Genomic DNA, 14,495 nt, shown 5'->3' with positions numbered 1-14,495 from the left:
ATCATACCCTCATGCCCTCCTATGCTTATTTTGGTCTATATCAAGTAAAGGAGGCAACCATGAGAGCACCCAGACATAGGCGGCTAGATATATAGATCGATAGAGAGAGAGCGAGGGGCAGGCAAATGGATGGACGGACGGACGGACGGACGGACGGACGGACGGATGGATGGACAGACAGACAGACAGACAGACAGACAGACAGACAGACAGACAGACAGACAGACAGACAGAAACGCTCAAAGTGACTTTGGCTCACTGAGAAATGCTTTGCATTTAAAACTTTTTTATTTTACAAAACGAAATGACCCGACATTTTAGGTCTCACTCGGACCCTTCTTAGGAGGTTACTGGGGACAGTACCTTGTGTATTTTTTTTTTAATGCCAGTGCAAATGTTCGCGCCTCAATGGGAACCGCTGGTCCGCCTTAGATCAGGGAGTTGTGGTGCGATGCCACCTAAGGAATATGACTGCTTGCGTCACGTGTGCATCTGAGTGCGCGACGCTGTTGTTCCCACGGAGATGTACCATCCCTCTCCTTTATCACACGTCTGTCAGATTTGTTCCTTTGTGGCTCAAGGCAACACCGGCACCGCCTCACAGCACTGGCCCACTTTAAAGCAAGCGCATGCAGCAGCGTCACAGTGACGCGTCCTCATTGGTAGCGCTCATAGCACCATGAACTATCGGACTTATCCTGCGAGCTTTGTAATCATAGAACATTGCTCCAGGGATGTCATACTTGGCATGGACTTCTTAAACCACCACGATGCCATCAGTGACTTAAGAACAAAGTCGATTACTCTATCACTGGACACTACCGGGTACGAACCCATGTCATCCAGCCTTAAATCATCCATCCAGCCGAAGATCAAGTCACCATTCCACCTCGCTCCAGTGTCACAATTCCTGTTGGCACCACAAACTCTGAAGATATTGAAGGTGGCATCAAGAGCAATCAGCTTGCTGCTGCACAGTGACATTTGTGTCGCACGAGGTATTACTCAGTTGCATGAAGCAAAGGGAAGCATGATGATAACGGACTTCAGCCAAGAACACAGACACCTCAGCACAGGCACGATGATGGCATACATAGAAGAAATCGTGACCATCAGAGATGCGTTTACCTTTTCAGATTCTGACGAAGCTATGACGACCCCACTGCCTCAACCAACCTCTGACGTCAACCCAAGTCTTCTCGCTCGCCAACAGCAACAGCTTCGATGGCTTCTGCAGCAGTACAAGGACTCCATTTTGTCGTCATCGAGGCTTCAACAAACGCGACTTGCCAAGCACCGCATCATAACGGAAGGAAGCGCAGGACCAATCCGTCAGAGCCTGTACCAAGTTTCAACGCAAGAATGCGAGGCCGTAAAGAAACAAGTCGAAGAAATGCTACGCGACGACACCATCCAACCTTCCAAGAGTCTGTGGGTGTCTCGCCTTTGGTCTTTGCTCGGCACCTGCGACTTTCCAACGCATTATGGATACAGTACTGGCAGGCTTGAAGTGACAGACTTGCCTCGTGTACTTGGATGAAGTCATTGTGTTTGCCTCAAACTTCGAAGGGACACCTTCGGCGTCTTGCAGCTGTACTACAAGCAATACAAGACCTCCAGGCTACAAGACCTCCAGGCTCACCCTGAAGCCAGGAAAGTGCCGCTTCGCGTCCGAGGAGCTGTTGTTCTTGGGCCACGTCATTACGAAGCCTGGAGTTCGCCCAGACCTGTGGAAAACAGCTGCCATCACTGCCTTCCCACCACCCATCGACAAAAAGGCCGTAGGTCGATTTCTTGGCTTGTGCTTCTATTACAGACTTTTCGTCAAGGAATTCTCACACATTGCCGAGCCACTAACTTACCTCAGGAAGACCACGAAGACCAATGTGGAATTCAAATGGGAAATGGCGCAGGTCGAAGCATTTCAAGAACCGAAACGATGCTTGCAGACGCCTCCGATACTTGCGCATTTCAACGAATACGCCGACATGGAAATCCACACCAACGCAAGCAGCGTAGGGCTCGGCACCGTCCTTGTGCAGAAGACCGACTGACTAGAAAGGGTTATCAGTTATGCTAGGTGGTCGGTGGAAACGAAGGTGTGTGCGTTACTTAGCCCTGAATTGTCCTATTTCAATCTGTGAGTACTTTGTCGTGAGCAATGAATCTAGAGATTCTGCAAGCTTTACACGAGAACTCCACGGCCCTAGACCTTAGAATTTTCCACATGCTCGCGAGGATACAAGAAAACTACTCCTGGCCGCGCCTTACTGCCGACGTCACCCATTATATAAGGACTGGCCGAGATTGTCAGCGATGGAAGACACTGCCGACTAGGCCACCCGAACTTCTGCAGCCCATCAAACCACCTAGCCGACAATTCGAGCAAAACGGAATGGACTTACTGGAGCCATTCCCGCCATCGATTTCTGGAAATAAATAGATGGTCGTAGCTATGGGCTACCTCACCCGTAACGCCGAGACAGGGGCCCTGCCCAAAGGCAGTGCTGCTGAGGTAGTCAAATTCTTCATTGAGGACATTGTTCTGTGTCATAGCACCCCGGAGGTCCTCATCAGTGACAGAGGTACGGCCTTTACTGCTGACCTAAGTCAGGCGATCTTGAGATAAAGCCAGACAAGCCACCACCGGACCACAGCCTACCATCCACAGACTAATGGCCTCACCGAGCATCTCAATAAAACCATCGCCAACATGCTGGCCATGTACGTCAACGTCGTAAACAAGACGTGGGATGTCACCCTTCTGTACGTGACCTACGCATACAACATGACTGTGCAAGAAACGACACAGATGAAGCCAAACAAGTTGTGGGGTTGCACACACAACCCACTGTCTTCAACGCGGCAGAACCTCGGCTTCGTGCTACATTTGTATGCGCAGCGGCGAGAGGGGTTGCGTGGAAGAGGGCACTGTGCCGCTCCCGCAGCCCTTCGCACCCTGCTCCCTGGCCGAAGTCGAGATGCCCCGTTCTCCCTCCTTGCACTTTTCTGGAGAGACTCCTCTCCAGACCCCAAAGATCGCGCATCGCTTTCTGGGGGACCTCTTCGTCTTTCGACTCTGGGAGCAGTGACCACAGCTCAATCGAGTTGGGAGCCACCCAGCCGCCATCAGCCCCTGTGCACTGCCCGGCCTTTTGTGGGTGATTTACCGCCTCAGGGCCGGACTGCAAAGCCACGAGAGGTTAGTACGAGCCTTATCGCCCTCCACCTCGTGTGCTTCCCATTTTGGTGTTGTTTTAACGTTTTCATGCGGAACTTCTCCGCCGCTTCGTTCCTACCTTACATTTTGTTGCGTTGGTGGCGCTTTGGCACAATAAACTAATAAAAAAAGGCAAAGAACTCATCTCTGTTCCCACTGGCCTGAAACCCGCCATGGTCGCGACTCAACGTGAACCATGAGTTAGGGGTCCAGCTCTGACTGTTAGGGCTGCTGCATAGCGCTAGTAGCGAGTAACTACACTCCTCTAGTGTGTGGTGTGATCCCAAAGACGGGACAGTTTTGCACGCGCGGATCTGTTTGCTGCAATAACCCTTATATCGCGACATGGAGACAACTTCAAAAAAAAAAAAGGAAGGACCATTCTACCACAAGCCAACCTCTAACATTGGGATGGCCAACAGAATCAAGCTCAAAGCCAGGTGCCCCCTTTCAACAGCATGAGCCCGCGAAGTCCGAGCAAGCGATCAACGCCAGAGGCAAGCAAAAGCGCACACGGTCCGAGCTGCGTGGTTTCCTGTCACGCCCCCATTAACTGTCATGTCTCCCCAGTGCCATCACTCAGCGATGACGGCGCTGTCATCTGCGTCTCCGTGTGGCTCCCCCATCAACACAGACGTCGCCGTGTTCCTGGTGGAGTCGCTAGCCCCCCCCCCCCCCCCCCCTCTCAGAAAGTCCCTGACAATGCCAATCCTCTTTTGTGGCTACAGGGTTAAATTAAGGAGGGGGGGATGTGGGGGTTGCATACGCAACCCAGTGTCTTCAACGTGGCGCCTCGGCTCGTGATATGTTTACGCACGCAGCAGTGAGAGGGGTTACGTTGGATGGGGGCATTTTGCCACCCCCGCTGCCCTTCGCGCACTGCACTCATTCTGCAGCCAAGACGCCCCATTCCCTCTTTCCCCTTTTGCGGGAAGATTCCTCCTCTCAACCCGGGGAACGCGCGTCGCTTTCTCAGGGGCCTCGGGGTCATCAGTCTTGGGAGGTGTGACAGACCACATCGGACCCAAGCCGTGAGCACCGCAGCTGCCATCAACCCCTGCAGTGCTCCGGCCATGGAGTGCAAATTACCGCCCCGGACCAGAGTGCAAAAGCCACGCGAGGTGAGATGAACAGTTGTCATTACCTCGCTGTGTGCTTGCTATATGTCAACGGTTGTTTCCCCCAGTAGTGCGGAACACTCCGCCGCTGAGGTGTTAACTTGATGTGCTACTCTATTTGTTGCAATTGGCAGATATGTATCTGAGGTGAATAAACACCTTCAGGTGAAAGACTTGTCTCTGTCACCACTGGCCTGAAACCCGCTGCGGTCACGACTCAACGCGAAATGCAGGATAGGGGGTCACAGCTCTGACTGTTAGGGCTGCTACGTAGTACTAGCGAGAGTGACTGACACTCCGATAGCGCGCAGAGCGATCCAAACAAAAGACAGGTTCGCACGAGCGGCTTGTTGTGTTCATGTTTCATATAAGAACCCCTACAAAGTTGGTCAACGGAAGGAGCCTGGCAATGACGCTCAACGCCATGCTACCCAAAGTCACCGTCGAAGGAAACCTCAATGTCATCGTCTACCTTCAGCGCAATGAATAGGCCAGAGAACTTGCCCGTCTGTGCATCAAGAGCCAGCAAAAAATCGACAACCATCGCTACAACCTTCAACATTGCCACGTGGAATATCAGCCCGGCGACTGTGTTTGGCTCTGGACAATGATACACCGAAATAGACTTAGTGAAAAACTTCTTCAGCGATATTCGGGCCAAACAAGGTGCTTCGACATCTCGGCTTTCTAGAATATGAGGTTATCCTGGACAGCATTATGAACTCTACAACACTCTGAAGTCGTCCATGTCGTGTGCCTTAAGCTATTTTATACGCATTAGTGAACCTAAGGACTCTACTTTTTGCGTTATCACTGTACTTTCTTTGTGTATGCACTTTTTTTTTCCCTTCCATGTATGTTCTGTTACTAGCATCGGGACGCCGCATATTCAGAGGGGGGCAATGCCTCGCGCACTTCTTTTGCTACTTTCATGTAACCCGTCTGTAACACGTATAACCCCTGCCTTGCGCAAACAACGCCCAAATGTAAGGGAACCCTCCAGGTTATTTTGAAATTTTCCAATAAGCTTGAGCGCACAAACATAAACAGTTGAGTTTATTCTGGAACTCACGCGGCCACCAGCGATAAGGCTCCCATGTTCGATGCCGCATGTATAAATGCCAACACGCCTTACTACAGATCAGATTACTTGACGGCCGACGACTATTCTCACCGCTATCAGTGCAAACGTGTATTGCTGCTATTTTGAGTTCTTATTTTTCGGGCACAAGTTTACCGAAATAAAAAGTTTCGTATTTCCCAGTCTTGCTGCCGCCTTGTTCACAGTCACAACCACATGATAATATAGGATGGCTGCGCTTACCACATTGCAACTTATGACCACCTGACATTTGAACAACACAACTGTTCCCGGTTTATCTCTCACCTCGTATGACCTGGATGAAAAAGTATCACAATGATTTGATGACAAACAAAGGGTCATTACTTCAATTTTGTTCCACTACATGGTGTCTGTCATACAATGTATGCATTCACCCGAATGAAGCAGTTCCAATGTCTAGGCTAGCACATGCTTAGGCAGAGACCTGCTCGATTCGCTGTAGGTGGCACTAGTCTTCAGCCAAAGAATTAGCGATTTTAGACCACATCAGAGGAGCGTCCTGCATGTAGGACACTGGGCATATACGGGTTAAGGTACACTAATTACGTGCTTGCCTTATTTCACGAGTAAAGGTGGTCACACACTTTCATCCAAGACTATTTGCTTTGATTTCAGTGGTTAAGTGCAGCTGCCTTCCTGTGGAAGCTCCTTTAGAAAACAGGGCATGTTATGGTATAAAACTTCGAGACAACATTTTCTTGTGAACTGCAACTGTTTTCTACATGTAGCCAGTAAATTTTTGTCAAAACGAGGCCTGGGTTCCTGAAGTTGCAAATACAGAAATAGTGCGCTTTACAGGTTGCATGATGACGTCTTCAATAATGCTATGTGCGCCACTTACTTCTTTAGCTGCAGACTGTGCTCTCAAGGTGCAGTTCTTCAGCCACACTGCCTTGGCTTTTGATTGCATGAGAAGTTGCATTTGTGAATGCTGAGTTGGTTGTGATGTCTTCTGAAATATAAATAGAGTCAATCAGACAATGTAAGCACCACTTTTATGAACGATAAGCAAGAACAAATAATTTTGCTAGCCCACTTATGGTCTCATGTTTTGACTAACCTCTTATTTATGATCATCTAGCGAACAATGTGCTTAGCTTATTTTCTCATCTATAGGGCGGCGGCGTGTACAACATGCAGCCCCCATTTATGGATATTTTTGGGGGGTTGTTATAAACCACTGGTAAAAGCAATACCCGAGTCATTTTTCTGCTTTAAATGGACTGACAACCAATTTTTCTGGACCCAGCTTTTTGCAGCGCAATGAAAAGCTCCCCCACGGTAGTGGTTACACCTGCAACACTCGATTCCAAAAGCATGTGGATATTTTGTAAGCAGAATTTATCAATCTGAGAAACCCCTGAAAAAGTTATGAGTCCCTCCTACAGCGATGCTGAGAAGTGCTGAGAAGTGATAGCGATGCTGATAGATCTCCCTGAAAACATGATTGCACTCAACGTTCTGCTTTCACAGGAGTGTGTGAAACTGTTGTTAACCACCTTCATTTGACGCTTTCAACCACTTTTTAATATAAAAACCCAGTAGAATTAGCTTTCCGAATGCTCATTGTCACGTGAAGCTCCTTCACAGCTTCGCGAGCCAGGCGCTCCTCCTACTTCTCCAACTCATCAACAGGTGCCACTAGTTCCCCAGCTAACAGCTCTGATGCTGCCGCTCATGAGCATCGGACCATAACTCAAGAGGAGGCGGCGCACTTTGCTACTCACTACAAATGAAGGTGCATTTGCACATTTTAAGTCAGAAAAGATTAAAACCAAAAAAAAGTGTACTGTATTTCAATACTGCTAAGTACACCAATAGAGTCATATGAACAGCCTCTTATGCACCTTCGTGTGTTTGCCGCGTAGGGCGACAAAAGTCATTTTTTGCAACTTTAAGTGAAGAAATGAAAACATAAACTTCTAGTGAGAAAAACAGGGCTCACTTTAGCCAATACAATAGAAAATCTTTCCATTAGTGGGGTTATTGCAATTGGTGTACTCAGCACTTGTCTGTCTCTTTCATAAAGCAGAAGGGTTAGCTGTTTCATTCACTAAAATATCCACATAAAAACCACGAGCCCACAAAGGACCTGAGAGGGCTCAATTTATAAAGAATGTTTATTTTCTCACAAAAAGAAAAAATAGACGATTGCACGAAAGAGAATGCAAATATACGAAAACATTCTTGAATTAAAGAAAAACGGCCACTGCTTGAACAAGATAAAAAGGCCGTTTGATGATGGAGAGGGGGATATGCAGCACTCAGAAAATTTCAGACTGTGTTTTGACACTGACACACAGCCCCTGGCTACACACCTGCTTCAACTGTGATAATTAAGCAGAAGAAAAAAATAAAACAAACAAAAGAATAAAAGCCATACTGAAAGTACAAGAACTCGTGCAAGGTTCGTAGAAGTTCGATAAAAAATTTTAAATATTGATGCTTTTGTTGTAAATATTTCTGTAAATTGTGTAATGGATGTATTCACAGAATGCATGCTTTGCATGCACAAAGAATACATGTATGTTGACTCAGATGACTAATTTTACTGTCCCTCTATGAACATTGGCATACCCAAAGCACAAAAAGAATGCCAGGCCTCCATAGAGCATGTAGCACAGTCACAACCTAAGCTGGAGAAGTACCATTCATAACAATATTTGTTGAGGTATTACGTCCCAAAACCCCGACATGATTATGAGGTACGCCATAGTGGAGGGCTCCAGAAATTTCGACTACCTGGGGTCCTTTAACGTGCACCTAGATCTAAGCACACGGGCCACTAACAATTTGCCTTCATCTAAATGCAGCCACCACGACCGGAATACAATCCCACGACCTTCGGGTCAGCATTCGGGCACCATAACCACTAGACCACTACGGCAGGTGGAATGGCCTTCATACAGCGCATTGTAAACTCTCTTAGGGCACCTACTGCAAGTATAGCTGCAAGGTGCCCACTACACGATAAATCATCATTTTGCAAAATAGCCAAGAAATCACTATGCTTCAGTTCCGCCCTTGAAGAAGGCAAGTCCACTTATTGAAACGTCGGCTCGAGCACCCACCCCCTGTTTAGGGATTTTTTTCATTGCAAGCTTCCATCTTCCCCTTCCTGCCGTTTTAGGGGCGAAGCTCCTTATGCCGTGGGTCTGTCCATCCCCTGTTTGTAGCGTTGTAGTAGCCACCTCTAGCTCGTGAGAAGCGCGCGTTCTGGTATGCAGTAGAAGAAGACGACGTTGACGAGTGACACTCTCGTGCGTGTTCACCTGTGTGGCATTCTTTCTTCTTCACTGCACGCGTTCTGGTATGCAGTAGAAGAAGAAGATGACGTTTCAGAAGTAACGCGCCATGAGGCTCCCTCTTGGCACGCTTTCTCTTTAGCTCGGAGTCGCCAGATGGAAGACAAGGCTGTGGAACGGAGGGCACGAAAGGCGGCGGCAGCATGCGCTCGCAGACAATCCTGAGGTGAGAGCCCGCGAGGCCGAAGCTGCACGTCGACGCCGCGAAGCAGATTCCGCTGTTCGAGCCCACGAGGCCGAAGTTGCTCGACAAGCTGCACGGCTGCCGCGCGAAGACCCCGCCGTTCAAGCCTGCGAGGCCGAAGCTGCACGGCTGCAGCACGAATCGGATCTTCAAAATGTGAAGGACCGCGAAGCGGCGAGAGAGCGCGCATACCGGCAGGCAGAGACCGAGGCTGTGCGAGCACGTGAAGTGGCTGCAAAACGCATCAGGCGGGCTGTGCCCGAAGGCGCCGACGCGCGCTTCCAGTGGGACTTCCTTGATAACAGTTTCAGCCATACTTGCGGTGTGTGCAACAGATTGTGGTTCTCAAACAATCTAGTCACAATATCTTCCATCAAGAAGGACCACGCTCACGCCAATGCTATCGCCGTGCTGCAGCGCGAGTTCGCTTTGCCCCACTCATCATCATTCACCACGTGGATATGCTGTGATTTTTTGTACTATGCTTTAAAGGCCAACTCCGGTGCTTTTTCGAGGTCGATGGATCTCAATGAAATTCGCTGGGTACGTTCCTTTGCACGTTTCCATCATTTATGCCAAATTACAGGCTTGAGACATGCGCAGATTGTTTGCAAATGAATTTTAAAGATTGTCTGCAAACGCCCTCCTGGCTTCCCACAATTATTGGCAACATTGCGTCTGTGACATCAGTATTGGTAAGGCGGCGGAAGTGACGCAGCCGAGGGCACCGCTAACTTCGGCGCTTCGGCCGCTACAGCGAGCGTCTGCTGTGCACAAGGCGACAGACAGCGTTGGTTTGGCCGGCGCTTCGCTCGTAGTCCCGGCTGTCACAGTTTTCATACTCCGCGCCGGCGTCACCGGCATGCCTTGCACGACTTCCGGTTCGTTCGTAACGTCTACGTCATACGTAGACAGTACACTCGGTTGGGTTTCGGTTTCGGTGTTGCGCTTTTTTGCTTATTTAAAATTATTCTCCAATTTGCCGAGTATTTCTGCTATCTGGCCCGTAACAGGAGCGTCTCAGGAACATAAAAGCACCATTACTTTGACATGGCCAAAAAATCGCCAGAGTTGGCCTTTAAGGCAATACGCACACCTACATAGCTGCATACTTGATTGATGCTGTGGCTGCTGCTGGTGATGATGGCATATAGCTGAGCCCTTTGTGATAGGTGGGGAAATTGAAGCCACTCACTCATTACGCCATTCACATGGTGTGATGCCTGGTGCAATTCTAATATTCTTACACTCAATATTGCACTTGTTAATGCGATTCCTTGCAGTTCATGACACTGGTAGAGGGATTTTTAAATGTAAAGCATTCCATAGCAAACTTCAGCTCCTTTGAGCTTATCTGTCTGTCCATACGTTCGTTTATCTACCTAGCCGCCTACAACTTCGTATTCTCCAGACCTTTTCGTTAACCTGATATATACAGAAATTGGTATGGCATGACATGAGTGTATGACAAACATAAATGACAGGTCGTAGCATGACAATCACGACATTCACGTCAATTTACATGAGATGGTCTTGGTCCTCTCTCAATAACTAAATATAACCTGAAGTGGTACAGCATGACAAGAGTGTATGACGAAAATAAATGACATTTCGTAACATAACAATCATGGCATGCATGACAGGTACATCACGATTTACATGAGACGGTCTTGGTGCTCTCGTAGCCATCTTATTTACTTGATACATACCAGAATTGGTATGGACTACATGAGTGTATCACGAGCATAGATGAGAGGCCGTAAGATGAAAATCATGACATGCATGTCTAATACATCACAAAGGTCGGCAAAAAAACTGGAGCTCACTCAGACTCACTCAAGAAATAGATATTGCTCTGAAGGCTCACTCGGACTCAGACTCACCAAAATTTTCCTCCACCGGACTCACTCCAATTCAAACTCGCGGCTTGACATGAGTCTGAGTGAGTCAGCTCATGAGTTCTTTAATGTAAAATTGACTTTTTTGATCATGGTGTCAATGCTCTTTAACACCAATATTGCTCTACAATATGCCTTTTGATCTCGTACCTTCAAATGCAAGTTCTCAGTGGTTTCAATCCAGTAAATACATTTTTACGAAATACGTGACTCACATGAGATATTTTTATCAAGCACTTCCCGTGAAATTTAAAGCTGAACATTTTGAAAGATTTGCCTGTCTTCTTCTACCGAAACCCAGGGACTTCCACCAAGAGAGAGAGCACAAGGCGTCGTCTACAAAATCAAGTGTTCCGACTGCCAGGCCGCATATATTGGCGAAACAAAAAACTTGACCAAAAGAATTAAACAGCACAAAAACGACGTCAGGACGTTCTCAAGACAACGGAACCCCCTTGCAGAACACTCAGAAGATGCCGACCATAAGATTGACTTTGAAAAAACCGAAATTCTAGCAACAGAAACTAACCAACAAAAGCGGCTATTACTGGAATCGTGGTTCATCCAGAACACCGAAGGCAACTTGAACCGATGCAAGGGGAACCTGCCGTCAGTATACATTCACGGTCTAACCACAGCAAGAAAACCAATGCAAACAAAGTCGCGAGTGAGCGCATACGTCCCCGGCCGGCCCCCGCCCATCAATCCCACACAACCGCAGCAACCGCGGCAGCCACGACCCCCTCAACCCTCTCACCACTAAAGAAGACGCGCCTTCCCTCCTTCTCCCCAGCTGGTTCAAAAGAGAAGTTAAGAGTTGCACCTCGACACCGCCTGTGTCACTCCCCCTGAGGAAGGAATCGAGTTGATTCCGAAACGTCAGGAATTAAACCCATTTTTTGGTTGGAGCCTTTTGAAAGTCTTAACTTCCCGAGAAAGAGTTTGCGGGGGGAGGCCACGGCACTGCCCCCCCCCCCCCAACTCACGCCTCTGATCAATGAATATTGAGGTGGCGCATGAACGCTAATGCATTGAGATATGCGTAGGTAGATGCGAGTATAAACGTAAGCCAATATAAAGCTGATAGCACTGCTGAAGATGAGTAGATACGACCAGGTCTGCAATAAAAGGTGGAGCTCACTCCGACTCACTCAAGAAATATATTTTGTGCTTAGGGCTCACTCGGTCTAAGACTCACCAATGTTCTCCTTAAGTGGACTCAGACTCACAAAACTCTTCCTCAACCGGACTCACTGGGACTCAAACTGACCAAAGTATTAATCACCCTGACTCACGGCCCAATCTGAGTCTGAGTAAGTAGACTTACGAGCGAGTTTGCTGACCTATTATGATACATCATGCTTTACATGACACGGCTTTGGTGCTTTGATGACCGTTCCATTAACATGATATATACCGAAATTGGTATGGCATGACAGGAGTGCATAAAGAACATAAAGGACAGGTTGCAGTAAGTTAATCATGACATGCACGTCATGTACATCATGATATCTATGACACAGTCCCAGTGCTCTCACAGCTGTTTAATTAACCTAATATATATGCGAAGTTGGTATGGCATGACATGGGTGTATGACGAACATATATCACAGGTCGTAACATGAAGACACTGACATGCATGTCATGTACCTCATGATTTACACGACTCGGTTCAGTGCTCTCTCTGCCGCTTCATGAACTTGACATGCACCAATATTGGCTTGCCATCACATGAGTGTATAAGGAACATAAACAGCAGGTCGTAACATGAAAATCATGTCATGCAAGTCACGATTTAATCTTAGTGCTCTCAAGGCCCTTTCATTAACTTGATATATACCAAAATTGGCATGGCATAGTATGACAAATAAATGACAGGACATACATGGTATTTACCAGCACACATGTTTCATCGGCTTGGTATGTACCAGAATACACACACATGCAGGCATGACAAACAAACAATAGTGAACCACATGACACAACATGAATGCCTCGACTTGTCTAAAAGCCAAACAGTGGATTGTAAGCAGCACCCCTCTGACTGCTTCACATTATGTCGATTCCCACAGTATGTGAGATCTGCAGGATATTTTTTTTTCCTAACTAGTTTCAAGCACTGACGTGGCTCTCTAGTAGAGCCCACACAAAAGACCCGGGCTCGATTACGGATTGAACCGTGGCTCCAAGTTCAAAATTTGGGAACAATTGGCAAACTGTCATCACTCACATCTCAGCGTTAACTGGTGGCGTGTATTCACGCAGCATGAGATCATCCGACATACATTTAGAAATTTGCAATGAAACCCGCAGTCCTAAATGGGCACATACATATATACACGAAACAAATTGTTTTGCCAGTTATACGCCGAAACTTCGCAACAAAAAGGAAACCTTGGCGCAGCAGCTTTGCTGCGCATTAAAGGTATCGACAAGTGACCAAAATGCGTGATTAAATCCTGGTGGATATGAGAGACTGAATTATAGTGACAGATTCAGGCATCCTTTTCGTGATTCAAGGAGGGTTATACTTTTGAAATTGTGTTTAAAAGTCACAAAAGAAGGGTAAGTCACGAAACCTAGCGGAAGAGTCTTGAAGTTGCACTATGAAGTCGTTTCATTTGTTGTCTCATGCTTTTATGCGCACCACAATTAGTGCTCAAAATTGGAGTATGTACATTAATTCATCCCTGTTCTGATCTGTGCTACATAAAAGGTCAAATGATTTGACGTGGGAAGCATGTGCTGCTTCAAAGAAAGTAGTGGGACATGTCCAGCCGCGACGCATGCGCGCGGTGTGCGCGCATGCGCAGCAAACCGCAGCGCACAAACACGAATCGGTGTCGCGCTCACCTCCTACTGTTTACAGCGCGTGTTGTGTGCATCATTTTGATTATAAATGTCGCACAGCATTTTTCCGCGTCACCATTCCTGGATTAGACACTCTGACGGGAAAGCGTTCCGTTGCACTAAAGAAAACAGGTACCACAACAATTGCTTGTCGGCCCCTTCAACTGACGGTGTGCATACAAACAGCCCAAGATCGTCTCGCATCCATTAAAAAATTTGCAACGAAGCCTCAGCCCATGGGCACATGTATATACGCATAAAACAAATTGCTTCGCCGTCTATGCACAGAAATTACGCGACGCAAAGGAAACCTTGGCACAGCGTTGCTGCGCATTAACTGCACAACAAAGCCTTCAATCGAAAGCAATGTTTGCAACCTCGAAACAACGACACAAACACTTACGAAAGCTGAGGTGGACTCCATCCTGCGTTGCAGCAAAAGCTGTCAGAACGCACGAGAAAAGTTGGCCCACGATACACGCGCACGAAACCGCCAAGCAGGGAAAAGCAGGAGCAGTCAAAGCAGCGTGCGCGATCCCTTGAAGAGCGCGCGCGTGGTTGTTGCGTTGCGTAATACAACCGATACGGTGTTGAGGGCGTTACTAAACAGACTCATCGCTAAAAGCAATTTGTGTAACAATAATATTATGCACAAAAAATAATTTTCTTTGTATTCAATAATCATACCCAAGTGTACTGATTATTTTTACGTTAGAATTTTTCATAAAATTGTTTAGAGGTGAAGTTGTCCAATGCCGCTGCATCGCTGTGGCAGCCGCCTCGCTTGCTTTGGCACG

General features: G+C 47.5%; 1 protein-coding gene across 1 annotated transcript in view; it reads right to left on the bottom strand.

Moving 5' to 3' along the window:
- Positions 1-14,228, bottom strand: part of LOC119402322 (zinc finger protein 211-like) — an 89,774-nt gene extending 75,546 nt beyond the window's left edge. Inside the window, exons 1-2 of the mRNA XM_049418330.1 lie at positions 14,102-14,228; positions 6,303-6,413 (exon numbers count right to left, since the gene is read on the bottom strand). The gene's annotated coding sequence lies outside the window, so the exon portion shown is untranslated. The remainder of the gene's footprint in view (positions 1-6,302; positions 6,414-14,101) is intronic.
- Positions 14,229-14,495: the final 267 nt, after the last annotated feature.

This window comes from Rhipicephalus sanguineus, chromosome 8, assembly GCF_013339695.2.
Source record: "Rhipicephalus sanguineus isolate Rsan-2018 chromosome 8, BIME_Rsan_1.4, whole genome shotgun sequence".
Taxonomy (NCBI): domain Eukaryota; kingdom Metazoa; phylum Arthropoda; class Arachnida; order Ixodida; family Ixodidae; genus Rhipicephalus; species Rhipicephalus sanguineus.
This window is presented reverse-complemented; position numbering and strand designations above follow the sequence as displayed.